The following is a 24,311-nucleotide window of genomic DNA, read 5'->3' as shown; positions in this document are numbered from 1 at the left end:
CTCACCCAGTGACGATAGTCCGTATGTTGCAGCCACGCAGGCTGAAACTTGCACTTCCCGCCTGGCATCTTGTCAAAGTAAACACACAACGTAAACGCGAACTTCACTGAAATGGCGCGCACGAGGCCGACAAACGGACCGACTATAGTACCTAAAAGACACATACTAGTGTGCCGAGAGCGGGTGTCGCGGTAGCACCGAGTGTGATGCCTGCCGCCGCCGGCCGCTTGGTGCGCTGCACTTCGAGACTGTGCCGGACCATGCTGAGACATGGGCGGACTTCAGGCAAGACACGACGCGAGTCTCCCCATTTGCCCGGCGATCTGCCTCTTATGTTCTTGTCCCAATCCGCAATACGTTCGGGGTCTGCGGACGCGCTGGGTAATGAGATGAGCCGTTTCTTTCCGCGTCTCTGGGAAATCGCGGTTTCGCGACCTGTTCAAAGTTTCTTTAGACAGACGAGTGCACACATAGATGCAAAAAACCCACTCACAATAAGAAAAGACTGCAACGGAAGCGGCAGCAAGGCGAGAAATGAACTAAGCATTGCAATCGACGCGTAGCAATCAACGCATCGCAAACGAACGCGAGTCGAACACCGTAGGATTTAGCATGGTGCCGACAGGCATCGCCGTCTGGTGGCCCGCGGCGACAGGCATCACTGCTCGCGCCACCGTCCCGCGTTGGAGACTCTCGGTGGACGGCACACTAGAGTATATTCTAGGCACTATACGCAAGCCGAGCGAGCGATATATCTCGCATTGGATTGGATTGGATTTCCAATGCATATTGGTTGCCAGACGACGTAGGGGCTGCGAGATATAAAACCGAAACTTCCTGATGTTGCCCTTTAGTCAACACAGCTTGTTTTCATGGGCATTCGTAAGCGAAAGGGCCTTAAATATCAGCATGACTTGCGGAGGTACATCGTTAATTTCCTCTAGCGGAACAAATCCCACGGGATTTTCAAGGATTACAAGGAGCCCACGGGTATTCAAGTAGTTTCAAGGGCCCTTGAACTTATACTGTCAATATCAAGGATATTCAAGGATTTCAAGGGGCTGTGCGAACCCTGTCCAAGTTTCTGCCCCATATGTTAGCACCGGTAGAATGCAATGATTGTACACTTTTCTTTTCAACGACAGTGGTAAGCTCCCAGTCAGGATTTGGTAATGCCTGCCGTATGCACTCCAACCCAATTTTATTCTTCTGTAAATTTCTTTCTCGTGATCAGGGTCCCCTGTGAGTAATTGACCTAGATAAACGTACTCCTTTACAGACTCTAGAGGCTGACTGGCGATCCTGAATTCTTGTTCCCTTGTCAGGCTATTGAACATTATCTTTGTCTTCTGCATATTCATCTTCAACCCAATTCTTACACTTTCTCGATTAAGGTCCTCAATCATTTGTTGTAATTCGTCTCCATTGTTGCTGAATAGGACAATGTCATCTGCAAACCGAAGGTTGCTGAGATATTCGCCGGCGAATATCTCAGCAATTGAAAAATATATGGTAAAATAAGTTCTACGGAAGCAGAATCCAGAGATGGAATGTTCATCTTGATAGGCAACTTGGTCAGGCAGCTTCTCAGATCACAAAAGTGCCAATAACATAATGCTGCCAGAGACTTAGAGGTAGGCAGTGCAAATGAGAAATATCCCTGACACTTGAAGAGGAACGCTGGAAACCAAGCGATACAGACATGTGCGAAAATTAACCATCAAAACATTGCCTCCAGAACATTCCCGTAAGCGCTCCGCAAGGCGAACAAACGTACCACAAATAGCAGTCAGAAGCACAGCTCTAAATTTCGGCACGCAACTGTACAGTTCTGCCTAGTATATACGTACTTGGGCCATGGTCAACCACACAAAAGTCGAAAAGACACAAATAAAGCACACGCTGCTCTCGCCCGGAAGCGTATTGCTGCGCACTTGCATCGAGGCGCGTGTTGCTGAATTGATATCAGTGGCGATGCGAAGTCAGAGCTATTGCGAGTTCAAGCTTCTTTTTTGTGAGATAAACTGTCGCAATACATCACCAAGTTAAATGTCACGTATTTTCAACAATGTACTAATAGATATAACTGAAAAATAAAGCATCTTTGTATGAGAAAGAAAATGACGTAACCGAGACCGAAAGCATAGCGAAAAAAAATGGCGAAAGTATTGGCTTTTGCGCAAAATTATCGCAAAATAATTAATTTAATGCTTTTGCTCTCCTAGCTTCCCATTGTTAGGCATTAGAGACAATTTGCTTGTATTTCTGCGGCATAGTGCGTGCATCGACTCATAACGCACAATGTACGATCAATGCACGAGAGCTTTGAATGTGCAAGAGATGTCCTAATCATAAGGACATTCGACGTCCTCTGGATGACCCTTGACTGCCACGTACTAGTCGAACATACTATAGATGTAAACTGGACGTCGTTAAATGTCTTGGATATTTGGTCTTTTGTGGTACATCCAATGGATATTTGTGGTTCACTGGGCGAAGACAGAGGCCCTTTTCGGCCATCCCAGCGTCGCCTTACGCCGTCGAGCAGTTCCGATGGTGCTGGGCGGCAACCGCATACCATGGAAGCGGGCCGTGACCTACTTGGGCCTGCAGATAGACCACCGGCTCTCATGGGCGCCAGCGGTCAAGGCGCTCTTTGCTCAAGTGCTGAAGGTCCAAAAGGCTCCGCGGCAAAGGATGCACACCACAATGGGGTCTCCGTCTATACGCCGCCGCGTCTACGTCAAGGCTTCTGTATGCACTCCCCTTCGTGGCCCTCTCACGGGCTCGTGTAGATAGCCTGGAGCTCCAGAACCGTAAAGCCATCGCGGTGATTCTTGGCTTGCCAGGGACCTCGCACATCGCTGCCACCCTATCCGAGGCGAAGGCTTGGCTGCTGTCCCTGCTGCTGCTACAACGTGGCCTCCATCACGTTGACAGGCTGCATCACGCCCCGGGTAGCGCGGCTCTGCTGTGGTGGTTGCGGAGCCGACCTCACTAGCGCATGGGCAGCTTGTGTCAGCTTTACGAGGACGTTGTTGGTCAAAATTATTCCTGAGACCCTCCATTACGGCGTGCCTCATAAGTATATCGTTGTTTTGGCACGTAAAACCCCCGCATTTAATTCATTGTATTGTTCGTTCACTCGCGATCGGCAAGGATGAGCTCAAGAGAACTATATGCCTTTTTTTTTTCAAACGCTGCAACTTAAATTGCTAGTTGTGCAGGCAACAAAATGGGGCGCGCGCTACTTGTCTTTTGTGTGGTGGCAATCCGTATTTAATACAAGCTGCAGTCATCACACGCGTCGGTAAGCGGCAGATCGGAAAGCAGCTGCCCGACACGTGCGCGTTATATTTGTAGCTTGGCCATGCTTTCTAGGTTCACAATATCCAAGCATGCTTTAAAGTAATTGCCACCTTGCACATTCTTCCTGCTTCAGTCTTCCTGGCAAGAATCTTCGTTTCGTGTAGTAGCCGGCCATCGGTGTAAGCTTACTTTAGCTGCGGCGGGGCATTCACCTGACGAGAAAGTAGATTTGCTTTGACGAGGCATGTATCGCTAATTCTTGCGCTCGTGCTGCTGGTCCCAAGGTAATCGCTGGTTACCGTGATCCGGGTTCATTTCGCGGAGCAGTTTCTACGAGCTCTCATGAACAGTGAAAAGATACCTTGCTCACTAATGCAATGAGTTGCCATGACTATAACATCTGCATTGAATAAGGCATGATATACATTAAATATTTATACAGCATTATGTGCATATGTATAGTACCTACATCGTTAAATAATTTATTGGCTTATTGGTGCCTAATGCATGTGTTCTTTCTGTGCTGACAGTGCTGATGCCACTCCCTGGGCGCCAAAATGAGCGCAGCCGTGTGTGCGCGCCCAGCGACCAACGAAACCAACCGCAATCGTCACCGTCTCTGCACATGTCTGCAAGCATGCAAGGCCGCTTTGTGACTGCACTATCGAGAAATAAAAGTGACAATTACTGAACTCTGTGTATACCTCTAACTCGACGTCGTATACGATCTAGTCGGACACCTGCGACACGCACTTGGCTTTCCCTGTCACATCACCGCCCACAATTTGTTCAACGCCATACATGTGTGGAAGCAGACGCTCCCCTTTCTTGAGGTTGCCGCCACGAAAAAAGCTGTCGGCGTCGGCAACCTTCTTGAAACCGCATTGCAGTATTTGCATCGCTGTTCAGCAAGTAGGCGATCTGCCGCTGTCGAAAACGGAGCGTCGTGAGCACGAGCCGCGAAGGAAAGCGCGGGCGAAACAATGTAAACAAAGCGGAGACTGCACCACGGCGCGACCGCGCTGCTTGACATTTCCACATTGGGGGCGCTGTCAGCTTCTGGCGATCGTTTTCTCCTCTATGCAGTAACTCTAGGTCACGGTGGTGCTCTAGGTCGCGGACGTGTCTTAACCGGAAGCGGACAGTGTTTTCAGAAGCGCATTGGCTACGAGGAACGTCACGTGACATTTGGAGGAGCACTTGGCGAGGAAGAGAGACCAACCGACGAGAAGAGTAGCGAAGGAAAGAGCGAAAAGAGCGAGAGCCGTGTTTCGATCATCAAACGTGTGTAACTCCGCTATTACGGCAACATTTCGAAAAATCCTCGTGGCTACATGTTCGTTGTAGACTCGTGCAGAACTGCAACACCACAACTAAATTTCGACCTCTGGGTGGTTTAGGGGCCCTTTAAGCCCCAAGCACGAAGATCAGACAAATCTATGAAATACCCATAATATATATATATATATATATATATATATATATATATATATATATATATATTCTAATATGAATACAGGGCAAGAGAACAGCAGGCAGCGTGTCTCAACCAGAACAGCTCACGCAATCTCCTGCTCGCGCCTCCCGGGTGACTGGCGATGTGGCTGCAGCGCCGGGTATTCCTCTTGACTACAATCGCCCCCATCGGAAAAGGAGCCATCCTGGCGACTCATGGTGAACATAGAATCATTGGGTCGTAATACGGCTTCAGGCGTTGTACGTGGACGGTTTCACGCCCACGACAGCGTTGGTCCGTAGGTGGCGTGACAGGCTCGACCATATAGTTCACAGGCGATGTCTGTGCTACAACACGGTAGGGTCCTTGATATTTGGAAACAAGCTTGGATGAGAGTCCAGCAGGAACGGCAGGAACCCAAAGCCACACAAGGGAGTCCGAAAGAAAGTGACAATGCGGGTGATCATCGGCACGTCGAGATTTTTATTGCGATAGCAATTATATGGACACTTCAACCGGATTTCTGCCGTCGGCGTCGTCGTTGCCGTTGCCGTGAGGTTCCGTATAGATTCCAAGGGCGATAAAATCGTCGCCACGCGCCGTATGCGCGAGTGAAAGCGCGCTACCACGGAGAGGCAACGCACGGCGGAAAGCAAACGCGACCGTCGCGCGGAAGGCCGTGGGGGTATGGGGGGGGGGGAGGGGGGGCGACGCTGTGCTACGGCACCAAATGCGTATCATGCAACCACCGAGCGCAAGGGGAACTGGCAACGCAATCTCCCACCCGAAAGCAAAAAAGCGGGCAGGCAGCGCGGGAGGGAGGGAGGGGGGGGGGGAGGCAGCTTTTACTCTGCCAACAAATACGCTTGCACTGGCTGTGGTGGCAGTCGCCCGCACCGTCTCTTATCTCCACACGGCTCTGACCTTTGTATGCGCTGTGCATTCGCCGGTCAGTTTCCGTTGAAACGATAGACCGCACAATTCTTCGCCCGCTGCAGCAGCTGCGCTTGCTGCCAGCGTTTTGACAGTCGTTGTCTGCGGTCATTCAGTGTGATCTATTCATGTTTGCTTGTGCGCGATGACATCACGCTTGTCAACTCAGTTAGAAAGCGAATGCGTCCAAGTTTATGCAGCCGATAAAGCTACTATCCCTACTGCGAATAGCTCTCTACCAATTTGCTATCGCAATTGATGCTTCGCCTTTCGGGCGAAACTGCGACATTTTTGTTGCTGGTCGACGGCTGCAAAGGAACGGGCGAGCTGACAGCATTCCTCTGCGCGGCGGGCAGCTTCAGAGATGGGCGTACATTCGGATGAGTCGGGTCTGTACGGAAGAATGGTGTCGAGGGTAGTCGACGGTTCGCGGCCATACAAGAGGAAGAATGGGGAGAAATTTGTGGTCGCCTGTGGTGCAGTGTTGTAGGCGAACGTGATGAATGGCAAAATGAGGTCCCAATCAGTGCCATCAGAGGCGACGTATTTGGAGAGCATGTCGCCAAGGGTGCGGTTAAATCTTTCCGTCAAACCATTAGTTTGAGGATGGTAGGCGGAGGTGGTGTGATGAACGATGCGACATTCAGCAAGGAGCGCGTTTACGACTTCGGAGAGGAAGACACGTCCTCTATCACTCAAAAGTTCGCAAGGTGCACCGTGACGGAGAATAAAGTTTTTCAGGAGGAAGGATGCTATTTCACGAGCGGTGGCAGCAGGCAAAGCGGCTGTTTCTGCGTAGCGCGTAAAATGGTCGATGGCGACGACTGTCCAGCGGTTTCCGGAAGCCGTGCTTGGAAGGGGTCCATACAGGTCAATGCCAATGCGATCGAAGGGCCTGGCCGGACACGGGATTGGCTGGAGCGGACCAGAGGCATGCTGAGCAGGAACCTTGCGGCGTTGGCACTGAGGGCACGACCTTATGTACCTGCACACAAAGGTGTACATGTCACGCCAATAAAACCTGGAGTGAAGCCGTGTGTACGTCTTGAAGACACCCGCATGTGCACACTGCGGGTCAGTATGGAAGGCAGAACATATTTCACCACGAAGATGTCGAGGTATGACCAGCAACCACTTGCGGACGTCAGAGGCGTAATTCTGGCGATAGAGAAGTCCATCCCGAATTTCAAAGTGAGATGCTTGACGGCGCAGAGCTCGATAAGGTGGAGGAACAGTCAAAGGGTTTGAAAGGAAACGGATAAGAGCACTAATCCAGGCATCCTTGCGTTGCTCCGAAGCCATGTCGCAGCCTGCTGGGAACGAAAGCACCTGGTCAACGGCAGAGAGGCAGCTATCGCTTTCGGTTGACACCGGCGAACGGGAAAGCGCGTCGGCATCGGTGTGGCAGCGGCCAGACCTGTAGATAACGCGCACGTTGAAATCTTGCAACCGCAAAGCCCAGCTATCTAATCGACCTGAGGGGTCCTTCAACGTGGACAGCCAACAAAGTGCATGGTGATCTGTAATCACGTCGAAGAGGCGGTCATAAAGGTAGGGTCGAAATTTACCAAGTGCCCAGATTATGGCCAAACACTCCTTCTCGGTAACGGAATCATTCTTCTCGGCTTTGGTGAGGGTGCGCGTTGCGTATGCAACGACGTACTCGTCAAATCCAGATTTGCGCTGCGCGAGCACAGCGCCGAGTCCAACACCGCTGGCGTCGGTATACTTTGGTCGGAGCTGTCGGGTCGAAGTGACGCAGTATAGGCGGCAAGGTCAGTAGACGGCGCAACTCTTGGAAGGCATCGTCACAAGCGGACGACCAGGCGTAATCATTCAAGTCGCTCCGTAGAAGCTGATTCAAGGGCTCGGTGATGGACGCAAAATTCCGAATGAAGCGGCGAAAGTAAGAACACAGGCAAAGGAAGCTGCGAAGTTCTCTTACGGAGGAAGTTTTGGGAAAATCAGCAACTGCACGGAGCTTGGCGGCGTCAGGAAGAATACCGTGTTTAGATACCACGTGGCCAAGGATGGTGAGCTGACTTGCGCCAAAGTGGCATTTCTTCAGGTTGAGCTGAAGGCCGGCGGAAGTTGGGCACCGTAACACTTCCTCTACCCTACAGAGATGGGTAGGAAAATCGGGCGAAAAAATAACCACACCATCTAAGTAGCACAGGCACGTTTTCGACTTGAGACCACGCAAAAGGGTGTCCATCATACGCTCAAATTTTGCGGGGGCGTTGCAAAGCCCAAAAGGCATAACACGAAATTCATATAGGCCATCTGGTGTTACAAAGGCCGTTTTAGGTTGGTGTTCGGGTGCCATGGGGACTTCCCAATAGCCGCTACGTACGTAAGTCGATAGAAGATAAGAACTCCGCGCCTTGGAGACAGTCAAGGGCCTCGTCAATTCTTGGAAGAGGGTAAACATCCTTACTAGTTATTTTGTTAAGACGACGGTAATCGACACAGAATCGAATCGATCCGTCCTTCTTCTTAACAAAAACAACGGGAGATGCCCAGGGGCTATCGGAAGGATGAGCGACGCGGCGCTTTAGCATGTCAGCTACTTGGTCGTCGATAACACGGCGCTGTCGCGGATACACGATATCGTCTTTGTCGCAGTGGCGCACTGGTACCCGTGTCGATGCAATGAAAAACAGTTGACGTGCGTCCCAAGGGAACATGCTGGCAGTCGGAAGACGAACGTAACTTGTCGAGAAGGTGTAGAAGCTGGGCGCGTTGGGAAACAGTCAACGTGTCGGCGATGGAGCCATGTAAAACATCGGGCGAAGTCGGCTCCTGCGCGGATTTACAGGTCACTCCGGCGACCTCATGCGTGGCGATGGAACCAGTTGGCATGTCAATGATGGCAGCAGGGTCGACACGCTAGACGCGGCCAACGCACTCCCCACGAAGCAACGTGAGAGGACAGGACAATCGGTTGGCGACGAGCAGTCTGCTGACGCCGGCATGAACGTCCAAAAGAGCGAAAGGCAGCGGGGAACATTTGCGACGAGCGAAAAAGGCAGATGGCGTAAAAAGTGCGCTGGCACCATCAACAATGTTGCATGACACTGTGGCAAGGGCAGATGAGTGCGGCGGAATTGTAACGTCTTCGGCAACAAATACTTTATCTTCAGGCTAGCGTCAATGAGGGGGGCATGACACAGCGTTTGAAATTCCACTTCAGCACGAGAACAGTCGATGACGGCCTTATTAGCGAAAAGGAAGTCCCAGCCCAAAATAAGATTGTGGGAAAAAGAACACAGCACCAAAAATTCGACGATGTAGAGGAGGCCGTTGATCACAAGGCGAGCAGTACACGCAGCTGCAGGCGTGATGCGGTCGGCGCTTGCAGTACGAAGTGATACGTTCGAGAGGGGCGTCGTAACTTTTCTGAGCGAACGGCAAAGTTTGGCACTAATAACTGAGACTGCGGCACCAGTGTCAACGAGAGCGAGTGCAGCGACGCCGTCCACAAATACGTCAATAACATTAGTCGGAGAAGAGAGAGGCCTTGGTCTGTTCGTGGGTGACGCAGTTCTTGCCTCTGGAACTGCGGCGATTAGTTTTCCCGTTCAGGCGTAGAAGGACGACGACGCATCGGCGAAAGCGAGTGGCGTCGAGGTGATGGCGAACGGCGGTCAACAAGAGGGCGGTGGTCGGAATAGGAAGACATCAGGCCATGGTTCTGAGACGCGGAGGATGGCGGGTATGGGGAAACGTGTGGTTAGGTGTCGAAGCGACGGCGGTAGGATGGTGCACGGCGACGGCAAAATCGTGCAATGTGGCCAGGTAGACCACACTCAAAACATATTGGCCGGTTGTCAGGAGTGCGCCATTGTCCACTGTTGTGTGGGTACCGCGGCTGAACGAATTGAGGAGCTGGACGCAGTGGCACGGCTGATGGGAATGGCGCAAAGGCCTGAGGTGGGGGCCGCGCGAGAGCCTCGGCACAGCTGAGAGGTGCAGTCACCTCGGGAAAAGCAACGGGCGTCCGCACCGGTGGAGTCTCGCGGGCAGAAGGGAGAGCTGCGCAAACTTGCTCGTGGATGACCTGGCGAAGGTTGGCCGGCAAAGGCGAGGGTCGTGGCGTGGTTGAGGACAGCAGCGAAAGCTGACGAGCGACCTCAGCACGGACGAACTCTTTTATCTGGCAAAGCAGGGAGTCCATTTCAGGAGCCGCGGCCACGCTCGCGAGGCTTTCATCGGACACAGGTGGGCGCCGTGTGAGAAGACGCTGTCTGCAGAGCTCGTCGAAACTCTGGCAAAGCTCAATGACCTGAGAGACAGTGCCTGGGTTTTTGGACAGCAGCATATGAAAGGCATCGTCGGAAATGCCCTTCATGATGTGACGTACCTTGTCCGCCTCCGCCATTGTCGGGTTGACACGCCGGCAGAGGTCGACAAAGTCCTCAATGTAGCTGGTGAACGTTTCACCAGTTTGCTGGGATCGGCTTCGTAGGCGTTGTTCAGCGCGAAGTTTGCGCACGCCAGGGCGACCGAAAACGTCCGCGATGCTGGTTTTGAAGCTAGCCCACGTGCGGAGATCGCCTTCGTGGTTTTTGAACCAGAGCTTGGCGACGCCCGATAAATATAAGATCGCGTTGCTGAGCTTGAAGGGATCGTCCCATTTGTTGGTGTTGCTGGCGCGTTCGTACGATTCCAGCCAATCTTCAACGACTTTCTCATTGGTGCCGCTGAAGATGTCAGGATCCCGCTGACGCTGGGCACCGGTACATACGATGACTGGAGTAACCGGTGGGGATGTCGGGCTGGGGTTGTCAGGCATGACGGACGGCAGAGTTCGGGTGCGTAATTCCAGGTTGGGGGAAAACCGCAACACCTCCACCAGAATACAATATGAATACAGCACAAGAGAACAGCAGGCAGCGTGTCTCAACCAGGGGCGGTATTCTGTAAGAGTCTACCTAGTGGACTGTCCATTTCGCCATTTCTGCGACCGCTGCAGCTTGACGTGCAGGAAGGTGCCAGCCAGTCTCCTTGCTGCACGTCAAGCAGCAGCGAATCAACGGTCGCCGAAACGGACAGTCCACTAGGCAGACTCTTACAGAATACCGCCCCAGAACAGCTCAGGCAATCTCGAGCTCGCGCCTCCCGGACGACTGGCGATGTGGCTGCAGCGCCGGGTATTCCTCTTCACTACAATATATATTGTTAAGATGGGGTGCGTTTATTTAAAGATGAATCGATGAAAAGGGTATACGTCGTCCACAAACTAGCGACCTCGATCGCTCACAATAACACAAGGAGGTCCATGACGCAGTATAACGGAGGACAGGAGGAAGCTCGAAACATCAAGAGCCGTGGCTGTTGTCATCGCTGCGGTTTCAGCATAACGCGTCAGGTGGTCTACGCAGACTATAATCCAACGGTTGTCGTTGGGTGAGCGCGGGAATGGGCCGAGAAGATCAACTCCAACCATTTCGAAAGGAGATGATGGTGGCCCCACAGGGTGAAGGAGTCCGACCGGCGCAGTATTAGGGCGCTTGAATTGCTGGCACTTGTTACAACTGGCCACATACTTTTCTATATCGCGTCGCATACCAGTCCAATAGAATTGGCCCTGAATGCTGTGGTATGTTCTGGTGAAACCCAGGTGTCCAGTGGTGGAGTCGTCGTGCATAGCACGGAGTACGTTGTTTCTCAAATTCTTAGGGACCACTAGGAGGAGGCGGGCACCCTCAGCCGCGTAATTCTTCTTGTAAAGCAGGCCATCTTGGATGACGAAGCCACTGTTACCTGTTGGCTGAGCAGCTGTGGCGAAGAGGCCATCCAGGCTGCGGTCATTACGCTGCTGTTCCCGGAAGATGGCCAGATCGGGAAAAAGAATGTCGTCGATGGCGGCCAGAAACTCATCGAAATTGTCGGCGTCACATTCACTTGTCGGTAGAGGGAGCCTCGAAAGACAGTCGGCGTCCGCATGATGCCGGCCACTCTTGAAACGGACTGCAAAGTCAAATTCCTGCAAACGTAGCGCCCATCGAGCAAGGCGGCCAGACGGGTCGCGGAGACCAACCAACCAACATAGTGAATGGTGATCAGTAACAATCGTAAAGCGGCGCCCGTAGAGATATGGCCGGAACTTCTGGACTGCAAAGACGACAGCGAGGCACTCTTGCTCAGTGACGGTGTAATTCTGTTCGGCCTTGCTCAACGAACGGCTGGCGTAGGCAATGGCATGCTCGCCGAGGCCGATTCCATTCGCGTCGGTGTGCAATTCTGTTGAGGCAGAGGGGTCAAATGCGAAAACACCCGTGTACTTAGATTTAGGTGAACGTTAAAGAACCCCAGGTGGTCCAAATTTCCGGAGTCCCCCACTACGGCGTGCCTCATAATCGGAATTGGTTTTGGCACGTAAAACCCCATAATTTAATTTTAATTTTTAGAGGGGTCAAAATGGCGAAGTATGGGTCCGGAAGAGAGCAGGAACTTCAGTTGACGAAACGAGGAATCGCAATCTGCTGTCCAAGTGAAAGGGTTATCCTTGCGCAGCAATGAAGTCAGAGGGTAGGCAGTATCGGCAAAGTTGGGCACAAAACGTCAAGTACGAGCAAAGACCCAAGAAGCTCCTCAGCTCGCGTTGTGACTGCGGTTCTTTAAAGCAGCTAACTGCAGCGACCTTCTGTGGGTCTGGTCGCACCCCCTGCTTGTCCACTAGATGTCCAAGTACTAGCGCCTCTCGTTGGCCAAAGTGACATTTCTTTGAGTTGAGGGTAAGGGCAGCTTGTTCGCACGTCAGAACAACGTCCAGTCGATGGTTGTGCTCTGCAAAGTGCGGCCAAAAAGGACGACGTCGTCAAGATAACATAAACGAATCTCCCATTTAAGGCCGCGCAGTACCGTGTCCATAAACCTTTCAATGTTGCAGGCGCGTTGCACAAACCAAACGGCATGACGTTGAATTCAAACAAGCCGTCTGGGGTCACAAAAGCAATTTTCTCTTTATCAGTTGAATGCATGAGTAGTAGCAGTTTATAGTTGAATGCATGAGTAATGCCAGTAGCCCGATCTGAGGTCCACAGATGAAAAGTAGGATGCGGAATGAAGGCAGTCGACAACGTCATCGATCCGGGGAAGTGGATACACATCCTTTTACACGCGGTAAGGCTTCTGCCATATGGGATGCGCGGGCCCCGTGTCGATCCTGTGGCGAGCCCGCGTAGTTGGAACGCGAACTTTGTTAGCGTTCTGCGCGAAATCAAGCAATGACGCATGCTTGCTAAGGACGCTGACCAGGGCTTGACGCTTCTCTGACGACAATGACTTGTTGATCATTTTTAGAAACGGCAACGAGTCTTCAGCCCCGTGCTCTCGGGATTCATGGAACGTGTCATCAGTTAAAGCGCCTATGCTGAGGCTGGTATCCACTTCAAAAGAGGCAAGTCGGATACCGCTGGGTAGCACAACAGAATGGGAGGCTAAATTTGACACCCATAGTGTAGTTGTTCCGCAGGCCACAGAGAGGACGCATCGAGGTACGAGCACACTTTCCTTCACAACCATCGAAGGCATAGGCTCAACAATTGCATCACATGTATCGGCGTCGACACCGCAAGCAGTAACTCGTACTCTGGATAAGGAACGTCCCGGTAAGACAGCATCTTCAATGACGGCGGGAGTGCGTGAACATGTAGCAGGTTGGTCCGCAAGAGGAGAGAGGAAAAGCTCGCCGGTACCGCAGTCAACAGTGGCACCACACTGTTGTGGGAAATCGAGACCAAGAATTACGTCGTGAGTGGATTTAGCAAGCACTGCGAATTCGGCTTGATACACGTTATCGGAGAAATAAACGTTCTCGGTGCACACACCAATAGGTCGGAGAAACTCGCCACTCACAGCACGAAATGTATTAGAGGTGTCCCAGCGAAACATCACTTTAAGGCCTAGTCAGGTTTTGAAATCTTGGCTGATAACGGAGACACTCGCTCCAGTGTCCACTAAGGCCAAAGTAGTAACATTGTCCACTAAAACACGAATCTTATGACACATGGCGACTGGCGGAGGCATAGGGGCATGTAGCTGAAGATGACTGGCGACCGCACCTCCATTGGTCGCGCCGCCTAGTTTCCCGGCGGCGGTGACATGAGACGCCGTCGCGGAGATGGAGACCTGCGCTGGCGTGAAGGCGGCGGCGTCAAGCTCCGCACAGAAGCTGGTGAGTCGCTACGGTAATTCGCCTGATAGAGCGTCCTGCTATCAGAATCAGAGGACCAACGTGTCTCGTCACCTTGCCGGTTGCCCCGCCGATAAAAAGTACGCGGTCGTTCATAGGACGTGCGACGGCGGTGAGGACAAAATCGGGCGACGTGACCGCGAATGCAGCATTGGAAGCAGATGGGGCGTTCACGGGACGCACTTAAATTGTCAGTAGGAGGATAACTGGCACGGCCGTCCCACTCTTGAGGAACTGCAGGCGGTCTGCGTGGGTAACCGTTGTGGAACTGGTAACTGGGATGCGCGTTCGTAGTATGGTTTGACACTCCTGGACGAGGCGCGAAGTTGTAGGCATCTACGGAGGCGGCGGTAATGGACGTCTCACCGAAGTCTCCGGAAGAGAAAGGCTCTCGAACCCGAGGAGTCGAGAGGGAAACCGCCTGGCGTCGATCAAGCTCTTCGCGCACCACTTGCCGAATCATTGAGGCGAGGTCGGATGGAGCTGGGACCACGTCAACACTGGCGACGTTAGTCACGTTGGCCAGGCGTCCGAACTTCGGTGTGATACGCCGAGCTTTGAGCGCTTCAAATGTGCGGCAGTGCAGAACGACGTCCCTTACGGATTCCAGATGGTCTTTTCCTATGAGGAACTGGTACACGTCCTCAGCGATCCCTTTCAGCAGATGACCAACTTTGTCCTCTTCTGACATCTGAGGGTTCAGGGTCTTGCACAACTTAAGCACTTCCTTGATGTACGTAGTGCACGTTTCGCCGGGGACTTGAGCTCGCTGCATTAGCGTTTGCTCTGCATGCACGCTTCTTTTTAGCTGTCAGATCTCCGAAACACTTCTTGATTTCGTCTACGAACTTCTCCCAAGTTGTCAAGCTTTCTTCATGGTTTTCTAGCCACAGAGACGCTGTTCTCTTGAGGAAGAAGGCGACGTTGTTAAGGTGGGCGGTGGCATTCCAGCCGTTGAACCGACTTGCGCTCGTTGGTAGAAGCTGAGCCATCCGTCCACGTCTTCTCCGTCTTTTCCAGCGAAGGTGCGTGGCTCGATGTAGGGCTGCCATGGAACGCTGGTAGAAGGTGGCGGATTGTCGCCGTCAGAAGCCATCTCTGGTGGCAGACCAGGAATTCGGCGACTTCGTCGAAGCTCCACGGATGGCGCCTCAGCGGTCGGTTCGTTGTCGTTCTTCGGGGGCGCCGTTGTTTTACCCCGCACCTCCACCAAAACTGTTACGATGGGGTGCGTTTATTTAAAGATGAATCGACGAAAAGGGGGCAAAGGGTTGCTGCGCCGACACCAAGCCACTCCCAAGGCAAGCGCACTTCGTTCTCTTCTTCTTCCGTAGCTTTAGCGTAATATATATATATATATATATATATATATATATATATATATATAGTAAGTAGTAACTGGATTTTTCAATGGGCCAAGCGTATTTAGGAAAATCAGAAGCACAACTTCGCGGTTATCTTAGGTTTAATATTTTCCCAACAGTTTCGGTCGGTGGACCGACCTTTTTCAAGGGATACAGGAAAATCTTGCAACAGTCTTTTTATATCTCTGCCTGAAGATATAAAAAGACTGTTGCAAGATTTTCCTGTATCCCTTGAAAAAGGTCGGTCCACCGACCGAAACTGTTGGGAAAATATTAAACCTAAGATAACCGCGAAGTTGTGCTTCTGATTTTCCTATATATATATATATATATATATATATATATATATATATATATATATATATATATATATATATGCATGCTAAATGACATCATAGAACCATATCGTACGATCAAGGTAAATAGATGCATGCGCATCAGGGGAAAATAAGAGCCCAGATAATGGGCCGGACCGGATCACTGATGTTACCATTAGAAAAACAAAGATTACGGTCTTTATATTGGTTGTATACTGCAGCTCATTAGACCTCGAGAAGGTGAGGCTGACACATACGGTACAATCTGCAAGTAAAAAAAAAAGATTTTTTTATTACTTACAGGCCAGGCCTGGTCATGCGCACGCGGGCCCTAGCTAAGCTTAGTAATGAACGCCCGGGCCCGGGCCTGGGCTGGTCTCGGTCATGTATGCCCGGGCCGTGCTCGGGCTTGGTATTACGGGCCCGGACCAGGCCCGTGCAGTGCTCTAGTCTCCAGGATAGCCCATACGTAGCAGAACCTAGAGGCAACGAATACATGATCCTAACAGAACAAGTTCATATGTAAAAAAAAGCAATACTTCAAATAATTAGTTACACAGATGTAGAAAAAATTCACGAGAGGTGCAGCGATGAAAAGTAACATTGCACATTCAGTGGTGCAACTGACGAACTGAGATTTGGATCAATTTTTGGAGCAGCAAAATCTGAATTTTGGAGCAGTTTGGAGCATCCAGATACAGATTTCGGAGCACTTTGGAGCTAATAAATGCCAGCTGCTGGACACGTCCTAAGCTATTTCAAACACTTAGAATTAATTTGCCAAGCGTTATTCCAGAAAGTATTTCCTTGCTGTAAAACAATGTTGCTCTGCCTCTAAATACACGAGTTTCCCTTTAATTTACATGAAGACAACAAACCTGGGGCCGTATTCTGTAAGAGTCTACCTAGTGGACTGTCCATTTCCGCGACCGTTGATTCGCTGCTGCTTGACGTGCAGGACGGAGACTGGCGTGTAGGCTGGCACCTTCCTGCACGTCAAGCAGCAGCGAATCAACGGTCGCGGAAATGGACAGTCCACTAGGTAGACTCTTACAGAATACGGCCCCTGTTCACACAGTGTGCTGTAATTAGTTCATTCAAAGTTTAGTGAAGCTCCTCAGATGTTTCCTTTTACATCGTATGAGTTTTTATTGACAGCTGACACTTAGTTATGTTTTCAGCGAGGCTCTAGCATCAGTCAGAAAGACCTGGCCAGACAATGTCATCAATGCTATTCTGAGCCAGGCCAGCGTTGATAAGCCCCTTGTAACGCTCAGTCATTGCTTCAGACGACACCAGGTACTTTTCAACGGTCTGTTTTTCCTCGTAAAGCTGAAGCCTCTGTTCAGCAACTGGCCGATTCACAACTGGTGCCGACCGATTATTTCGACACTGCAGCAATTCAAACAAGCTCGATTATTCGGACTACTTTGAGGCACCATCACTGGCCCATAAATTTAAAAATAAGTACGACCGAAATTTCGGACACCTTAAGGTACGCCTTCTATATAATTCGGACTCCGCCTGCACGACTGCGTGCTAATTTGACCGCCGAGTTGAGCGGAAATAGCAATACTTTGGCGTTGATACGTTGCTGGCATAGCCGCAGCATGGTGGTTACCCACCGTGGTTGCTCAGTGGCTAGGGTGTTGGGCTGCTGAGCACGAGGTCGCGGGATCGAATCCCGGCCACGGCGGCCGCATTTCGATGGGGGCGAAATGCGAAAACACCCGTGTACTTAGATTTAGGTGCACGTTAAAGAACCCCAGGTGGTCCAAATTTCCGGAGTCCCCCACTACGGCGTGCCTCATAATCAGAACTGGTTTTGGCACGTAAAACCCCATAATTTTTTTAGCATGGTGGTCGGCCATGTTGCCGACACCTGGAAACCGAAACTAACGAAGCCTAGTTAATCCAGCACCGACCGCGCCCAAACCACCGCGCAAGCGAACCCGGCAAGCCATTCGGGAGTGCATTCGGGTTGGCTCCACACGTCCAGCGTTTATTCATTGTCGTGTTAACTAGCGACACGGTCGCGGCGACTTACGTTGTTTAAGCGGCGCCGACTACACCCTCGATGTATCCACCGAGAAGGACAGTGACTGTTTCAAAAAAAAAAAAAAAACGCCGTCATTCGGCTATGATAGCGCGGTCGATTCCTGCGCGGCGATTTGGTAGCGATGCATTCCGCTCAATTCTATAAGCCGCCCTTATCATCCACCGATCTCTGCCGGCTGATATCATATAACGCAGGCGGAGAGCCGCTCTTATACCACTGACGAATCGCAAGGAGTGGCAGCGGAAAAGGCATCGCTACAAAATCGCGGTCCTGTTGCCAAAGGTTGAAGATTAGGTGCACGCATTATTTGTACTTTCTTTTTGTAGCGACAGCATAACAATGGTAGAGATACGGACTGACCAGATCGTAGGGAAGCGTAGGTGCGCGCAGGACTGCGTTGACAAACTTCGGTTTTATTTTGGGACGATCCCTTTCCGGGATACTTTCACTTTCGCGACATTTCGCGCGGCTAGCACTAGACACGTCGATAGCGTTCCTGGCACACTACCAATTGTATGCCGACGCTGACGCTAGTGGCGCGAAATCCCGCGACAGTGAACGTATCCCCGAAAGTTGTCAACCGAGAATGTTTTTTTTTTTTTTTTTAGCCACCGGCGGAATAAAATCCGTTATTTTCTGGCGAATTTCGATATTTTCGACTCCCAATTATTTGTACCTTTAGGCGGTCCCCATCGAGCCCGAATCGGCTCGATGGCGCACTTCGGCACAAAATCGTGCATTTTTATCAGGGTGGCACAGGAAATCTCGTATGGCGCTATATGGCACAGGAGTGGGAGCACTGCACATTTTAAAGCTGCTACATAATGTCAATGCGAATATGTCAGACAGAATAGAGAATACAGACCTCGAAATAACCAACCTAAATGTACAAAACCTGCGATGTAACAAAATATCTTTGTTATCCTATCTTACTTCCACTGAAAATCACGTAGCTTTTTTAGGTGATTTAACGAAGCAGATTTATCAAAAGATTTCTAGTGAACAAGGTATTCGCTATTTCAAGCATGTACTTGAAGCCTCTATGGCTAGTAAATTAAGCGAAAACCTATGAAAACGTTGGCCTAGGTAGAAGTAATCAATCGCCTGTGTCCTTCAGCATGAAAAGTTCGAGCATCAAAAAGCACCGTCCCACGAATGAGATAATTAGACTCCTCGAAGCGCATCCTGAGGATAAGATAAGCAGAGTAGGATGGACGGATGGATGGATGGATGAGGCTGAACCCTTTAAATCGGGCGGTGGCATACGCCACCTAGCCTTGACTATTAACATATTTTGTACTTTGTGGTGGGTGAAATTTCACCCCCCTTGATTTTATCTACCAATCAGATAACCTCCGTTTGGTTATTTCTACTCGCTTAAAGTCTTTTTGCCTTCACTGTCCCTAAACCCCAATGCTTTGAAAACATCAGCCCCGTTGCTTTGCACTGTAGGGTTAAGCCCTTTATAAAAAGTATGAGGTGTTCAGCCGTTTCCTCTTCTTCTCCACACGTACCGCACAACGTGTCTATACCTTGGTACTTGACTCGGTACATCTTAGTCCGCAATACTCACATCCTGGTTTCAAACAACAAAGAGCTTCCCCTAGAATTATCATATATATTTTCTTTATCTTTCTTGCTTGAAAGTTCTGTATGTTCCCAGTGCTCATTTCGTCTGCATCCCTGTTTTCCACAGACCCCTCTCTGTTTCCTTAACCTTTTTCTTAACCGCTGTTTCCTGGTTTGCACCCCTACTGCACTCCAAATATTTGATTGACAATTTTCTGGTCAGCTTCCTCCATTTTGTGTCAACATTCCTCATGTACAAATAACTGAAAACTCTCCTTGCCCACCGCTTTTCTGCCATTTCTCTCAATCGCTCCTCAAATTCTATCTTGCTGCTGGCTTCCCTGCCCTCGAATGACGTCCATCCCATGTCACCCTGTACCCCCTGATTTGGTGTATTTCCGTGTGCTCCCAGAGCAAGTCTACCTACCCCTCGCTGCTTAACTTCCAACCTTGCTCGAACCTCTGATCTCATGCACAGGACCGCATTGCCGAAAGTCAAACTAGGGACCATCACCCCTTTCCAAATCCCTCTCACCACTTCGTACCTATTGTAATTCCACAGTGCCCTATTTTTCATCACAGCTGCATTTCTGCTACCTTTAGCCGTCACATATTTTTCATGTTCCGTTAGGTACTCAGCCCCATTGTTTATCCACGCTCCAAGATATTTGTACTTATCCACCACCTCCAGCGTAACCTCCTGTATCCTACGCTCGCTGCCCTGATTATCATTAAAAATCATGACTGCCGATTTTTCTTTACTAAACTTGAAACCTAAGCTATCTCCCTCTTTACCACAGATGTGCATTATTCTCTGCAAGTCTTCCTTGCTGTCAGCCTTAAGTACAATGTCATCCGCGTACATCAGTCCTGGTAATGACTGTTTAATCAATTCTCCTTGCTTCAAAAAGGAAAGGTTGAAGCCTAGTCCGCTCCTAATTTTTTCTCTAATCCTTGTAAATACAGCATGAACAACAGAGGTGACAGAGGGCACCCCTTCCTAAGCCCCTGCTGTATCTCTATAGGCCCAGATACCTCGTTTTCCCATTTTATAAGCACCTTGTTGCTTTTATAGATATCTTTTAAAAGATTACTTACTCCATCTTCCACCTCTAGAGTGCCCAGTATGTCCAACAAATCCTTTTGGATTACACTGTCATAGGCTCCCTTGATATCCAGAAATGCAAGCCATAGGGGCCTGTGTTCCTTTTCTGCTATTTCAATACACTGCATCAATGAGAACAGATTATCTTCTAACCTTCTTTGTTTCCGGAACCCATTTTTTAGTTCCCCCAGCACCTCCTCGCTCTCCACCCATGCCTGCAATCTGTCGTTTATAATCTGCATCATAATCATCATCATCAGCCTATATTTATGTCCACTGCAAGACGAAGGCCTCTCCCTGCGATCTCCAATTACCCCTGTCTTGCGCTCGCGTATTCCAACTTGTGCCTGCGAATTTCCTAACCTCATCATCCCACCTGACTTTCTGCCGTCCTCAACTGCGCTTCCCTTCTCTTGGTATCCATTCTGTAACCCTAATGGTCCACCGGTTATCCATCCTACGCATTACATGGCCTGCCCAGCTCCATTACTTCCGCTTAATGTCAACTAGAATATAGTCTACCCCCGTTTGTTCTCTGATCCACACCGCTCTCTTCCTGTCTCTTAACGTTACTCCTAAGATTTTTCGTTCCATCGCTCTTTGTGCGGTTCTTAACTTGTTCTCGAGCTTCTTTGTTAACCTCCAAGTTTCTGCCCCATATGTTAGCACAGGTAGAATGCAATGATTGTACACTTTTCTTTTCAATCATTGCATTCTACCGGTGCTAACATATGGGGCAGAAACTTGGATAATCTGCATCACCACCCTGTAAACCACTGATGTCACTATTATGTGACGGTAGTTGTTTATGTCGGCTTTGTCCCCCTTTCCCTTATATACCATGCTCATCCTGCTCAGTCTCCACCCGTCGGGGGCTTTACCGTCCATTATCATTTTGCTCACTGCCTCTCTTAATGCTTTCTTAGATTTTGGGCCCAATGTCTTTATCAACATAATTGCGATGCCATCAGGACCTGTCGACGTGCTTCTAGGAATCCTCTTCCCTGCCCTTTCCCACTCGCTTTGTGCAAGTGGAGCCACTGCACTAACTAGTCTATCCTCACCTGATTGAGCACATGCTGTTTCGTTCTTTAAATTTTTGTCATCATTGTTCTTATATGTTCCATTGCCTCATCTCCTTCTAGCCGAACACCTTGACCTGTAACTATAAACCTCTGCTCTAGGCTAGTCTTAATACTCAAGGAGTTGAGATGTTTCCACAATTTCTTCGCTGCTTTTCTATCCTTTTTGTTTACTTCTGACAACCATTGGGTCCCCTTTCTTCTAATCTTCTCATTGATCAAATGGGATGCTTCCCTTCTACAGTTTAAGAAGTTATTCCATTTTCTGTCTACATCAGCTTCTGGTTCACCCCTCCACTTTGAATATCTGTGTTCCCTGGATGCTTCCTGACGTTTCTCTATGGCCTTCTTAACCTCCTCATCCCACCAGCTCTTGGGTTTACATCTTCTGTTCTCTTTTGGCCTGACTCGTACCTTAGCAAGCTCTAGCTCAAATAGCCTTGTGCCTCGATGGGGTGCCTCCCATGAGGCACGTCCCATAAGGCATCAAGACACCCATGAGAGGGTGCCTCGATGTCAGCGCCGCCTCCCGCTCTTCAGGGTAGTGACAGCCTTTGCCCAAGCATGTGCTGCAAGAACCGTCTCGCTGCAGCGCGGCTGTACCCGGTTTACATGCGTTTCGCCGCAGCACGTCATATCCGGTTTCGACCCAAACCGGGGACAGCCGAGCTGCGGCGATATGCTTCTGTGTGCTACACCGTCGCGACATTGTGTCACAGCTGCTGAAGTGGTCATATATGTAGATGCATTTGTCCGCGTGGCGCTGTCGTGTTTTCTGGTGTTTGTATTTTCCATGGTGCCACAAAGGTATTCACAAAATTTATTTTCGGGCATGTGACACAAGATAAAAGGTGTGTGATAGTTTTATAGCAAGAAACACTCCATCATGCGCAGTAGTTGCATAACTTTATGCAATGGATAACGACGCCTTTGTATAAAATTTTGCCGTGACCTGGAACATAGAAAAAATAAAGCAAGAATGTTGTTCATGTAAAAAAAAATTAAATTATGTGGTTTTACGTGCCAAAACCACGATATGATTATGAGGCACGCCGTAGTGGGAGACTCCGGAAATTTGGACCACCTGGGGTTCTTTAACGTGCACCGAAATCTAAGTACACGGGTGTTTTCGCATTTCGCCCCCATCGAAATGCGGCCGCCGTGGCCGGGATTCGATCCCACGACCTCGTGCTCAGCAGCCCAACACCATAGCCACTGAGCAACCACGGCGGGTGTGTTGTTCATGTAAGCCCTTATGTCTGAAATTCTTGTTTTAGTGTGAACTGGTGTTCAAGATATTCTCTGAAGGACTAGGCTTTTGCCGACTAAATCATTAATCAAGGTGTTGAGAAGCCTGCTCGAATCCAATGTGTAATTTCCAGCAATTGCTTGCACTGAACAAATGAATGTAATGAATAAGTTCTTGGGGAGTTTTATCACATTGGTGATCAGCATTTACTTGCACTAATAGTACTAGCCAGACGTAACAAGGAGGATGGATATGGCAGTAAAACTGCTGCAGGTGTTTGTCGGAAGACTGTGTTTACTTTTAGCTTTGTTTTGCCAACGCGCTCAAATTTATGTGTATGGCCTTGTGTGGCTTCAGCCAGGTGAATGAGTTCGTCACTTGCCGGTAACCATGTCTCGGGTATTTTTACAGGCTGTCTTCCTGTAGTTTCGCTCGTGACAGTCATATATTCAGGCAATAATCTTTTCCTTTGTGTTGGCGAGATGTCACTATGCTTAAAGGGATTAAAGGGAAACTGAGACCACCACCCAAATGTAGCGATTTGCTACAATGGAAACCCAACCGGGTTCCTCGAAAGAAAGCCTCGCAGTTGAAGAAAAATTCGTCCTGGTCCGGGACTCGAACCCGGGACCACCGCCTTTCCGGGGCAGCCGCTCTACCATCTGAGCTAACCAGGCGGCTAGCAGATGGCAGGGCGAAGTCGAATTTGTCGACAACTCGAAGCAAAGGCAAGTGTTTGGGTGGATGTCTCAGTTTCCCTTTAATTACTTATCTCCACCTAGCGGATTTCCGCTGAACTATAACATCAAACACTTGCCTTTGCTTAGAGTTGTCGACAAATTCGACTTCGCCCTGCCATCTGCTAGCATCCTGGTTAGCTCAGATGGTAGAGCGGCTGCCCCGGAAAGGCAGTGGTCCCGGGTTCGAGTCCCGGACCAGGACGAATTTTTCTTCAACTGCGAGGCTTTCTTTCGAGGAACCCGGTTGGGTTTCCATTGTAGCAAATTGCTACATTTGGGTGGATGTCTCAGTTTCCCTTTAATTACTTATCTCCACCTAGCGGATTTCCGCTGAACTATAACATCTGTCACTATGCTGCACTTTCTCACGTGGCTGTGCTCAGCTATGGGTAGCTGCATAATGGAATGTAAAGCGAACGTGCTTTTCAGCGAAGCATTTTAGCACTATACTTAGCTCGTACACAGAAAATATTCACAAGCCACACAAATGAGCTTAGACTTAAGTTAGATAGCTGCAATGACATTGGTAATTTATCACTGTTGAAAGGTGGTACACCAGGCCTTGCTTTTTTCTTTTTAGTAGTGGTGTGCACATATTTGAAACTTCAAATATTCTATTCAACTCGGTTAGTGTTTAATTCGATGCGAAAGACATATTTGCTATTCTAAATATCTGAATCCCGAAAATGGCTGCTCAGGGTACTTTAGGTCACTTTTCCCACGCTAAAGCCGTGTCACGTGGCAAAGCACACAGACTGTATTGCGGGGAAGCATATTTGGCGTGCAGTGAAGCATATCAAAAGTAAGACGGTGGAGGGGGGGGGGGCTGTCACGCTGGTGCTTATAACTTCCTAACACTATTAGCTCAAGTACCCAGACTGTGCTGCCACTGCGTGCATCTGGACAACACCAGGCGCCTGGTTATGTG

The 24,311-nt window shown here is 49.8% G+C and overlaps 4 protein-coding genes and 1 non-coding gene across 11 annotated transcripts in view; 2 read left to right on the top strand and 3 right to left on the bottom strand.

Moving 5' to 3' along the window:
* The window catches only part of LOC119453871 (zinc finger protein 675-like), a 2,199,134-nt gene that overhangs the window by 1,072,072 nt on the left and 1,102,751 nt on the right, over positions 1–24,311 (bottom strand). The gene's annotated exons all lie outside the window — the stretch shown is intronic.
* Positions 1–24,311, bottom strand: part of LOC119454549 (gastrula zinc finger protein XlCGF57.1-like) — a 1,708,166-nt gene that overhangs the window by 944,985 nt on the left and 738,870 nt on the right. The window lies entirely within an intron of this gene.
* Positions 1–24,311, top strand: part of LOC119453877 (gastrula zinc finger protein XlCGF8.2DB) — a 439,553-nt gene that overhangs the window by 237,507 nt on the left and 177,735 nt on the right. The gene's annotated exons all lie outside the window — the stretch shown is intronic.
* The window catches only part of LOC125945267 (uncharacterized), a 329,028-nt gene that overhangs the window by 292,172 nt on the left and 12,545 nt on the right, over positions 1–24,311 (bottom strand). The gene's annotated exons all lie outside the window — the stretch shown is intronic.
* Positions 23,512–23,585, top strand: Trnas-gga (transfer RNA serine (anticodon GGA)). Its single transcript has one exon. It is a non-coding gene; the product is annotated as a tRNA-Ser (tRNA).

The sequence above is a fragment of the Dermacentor silvarum genome, chromosome 5 (assembly GCF_013339745.2).
Source record: "Dermacentor silvarum isolate Dsil-2018 chromosome 5, BIME_Dsil_1.4, whole genome shotgun sequence".
NCBI lineage: Eukaryota > Metazoa > Arthropoda > Arachnida > Ixodida > Ixodidae > Dermacentor > Dermacentor silvarum.
This window is presented reverse-complemented; position numbering and strand designations above follow the sequence as displayed.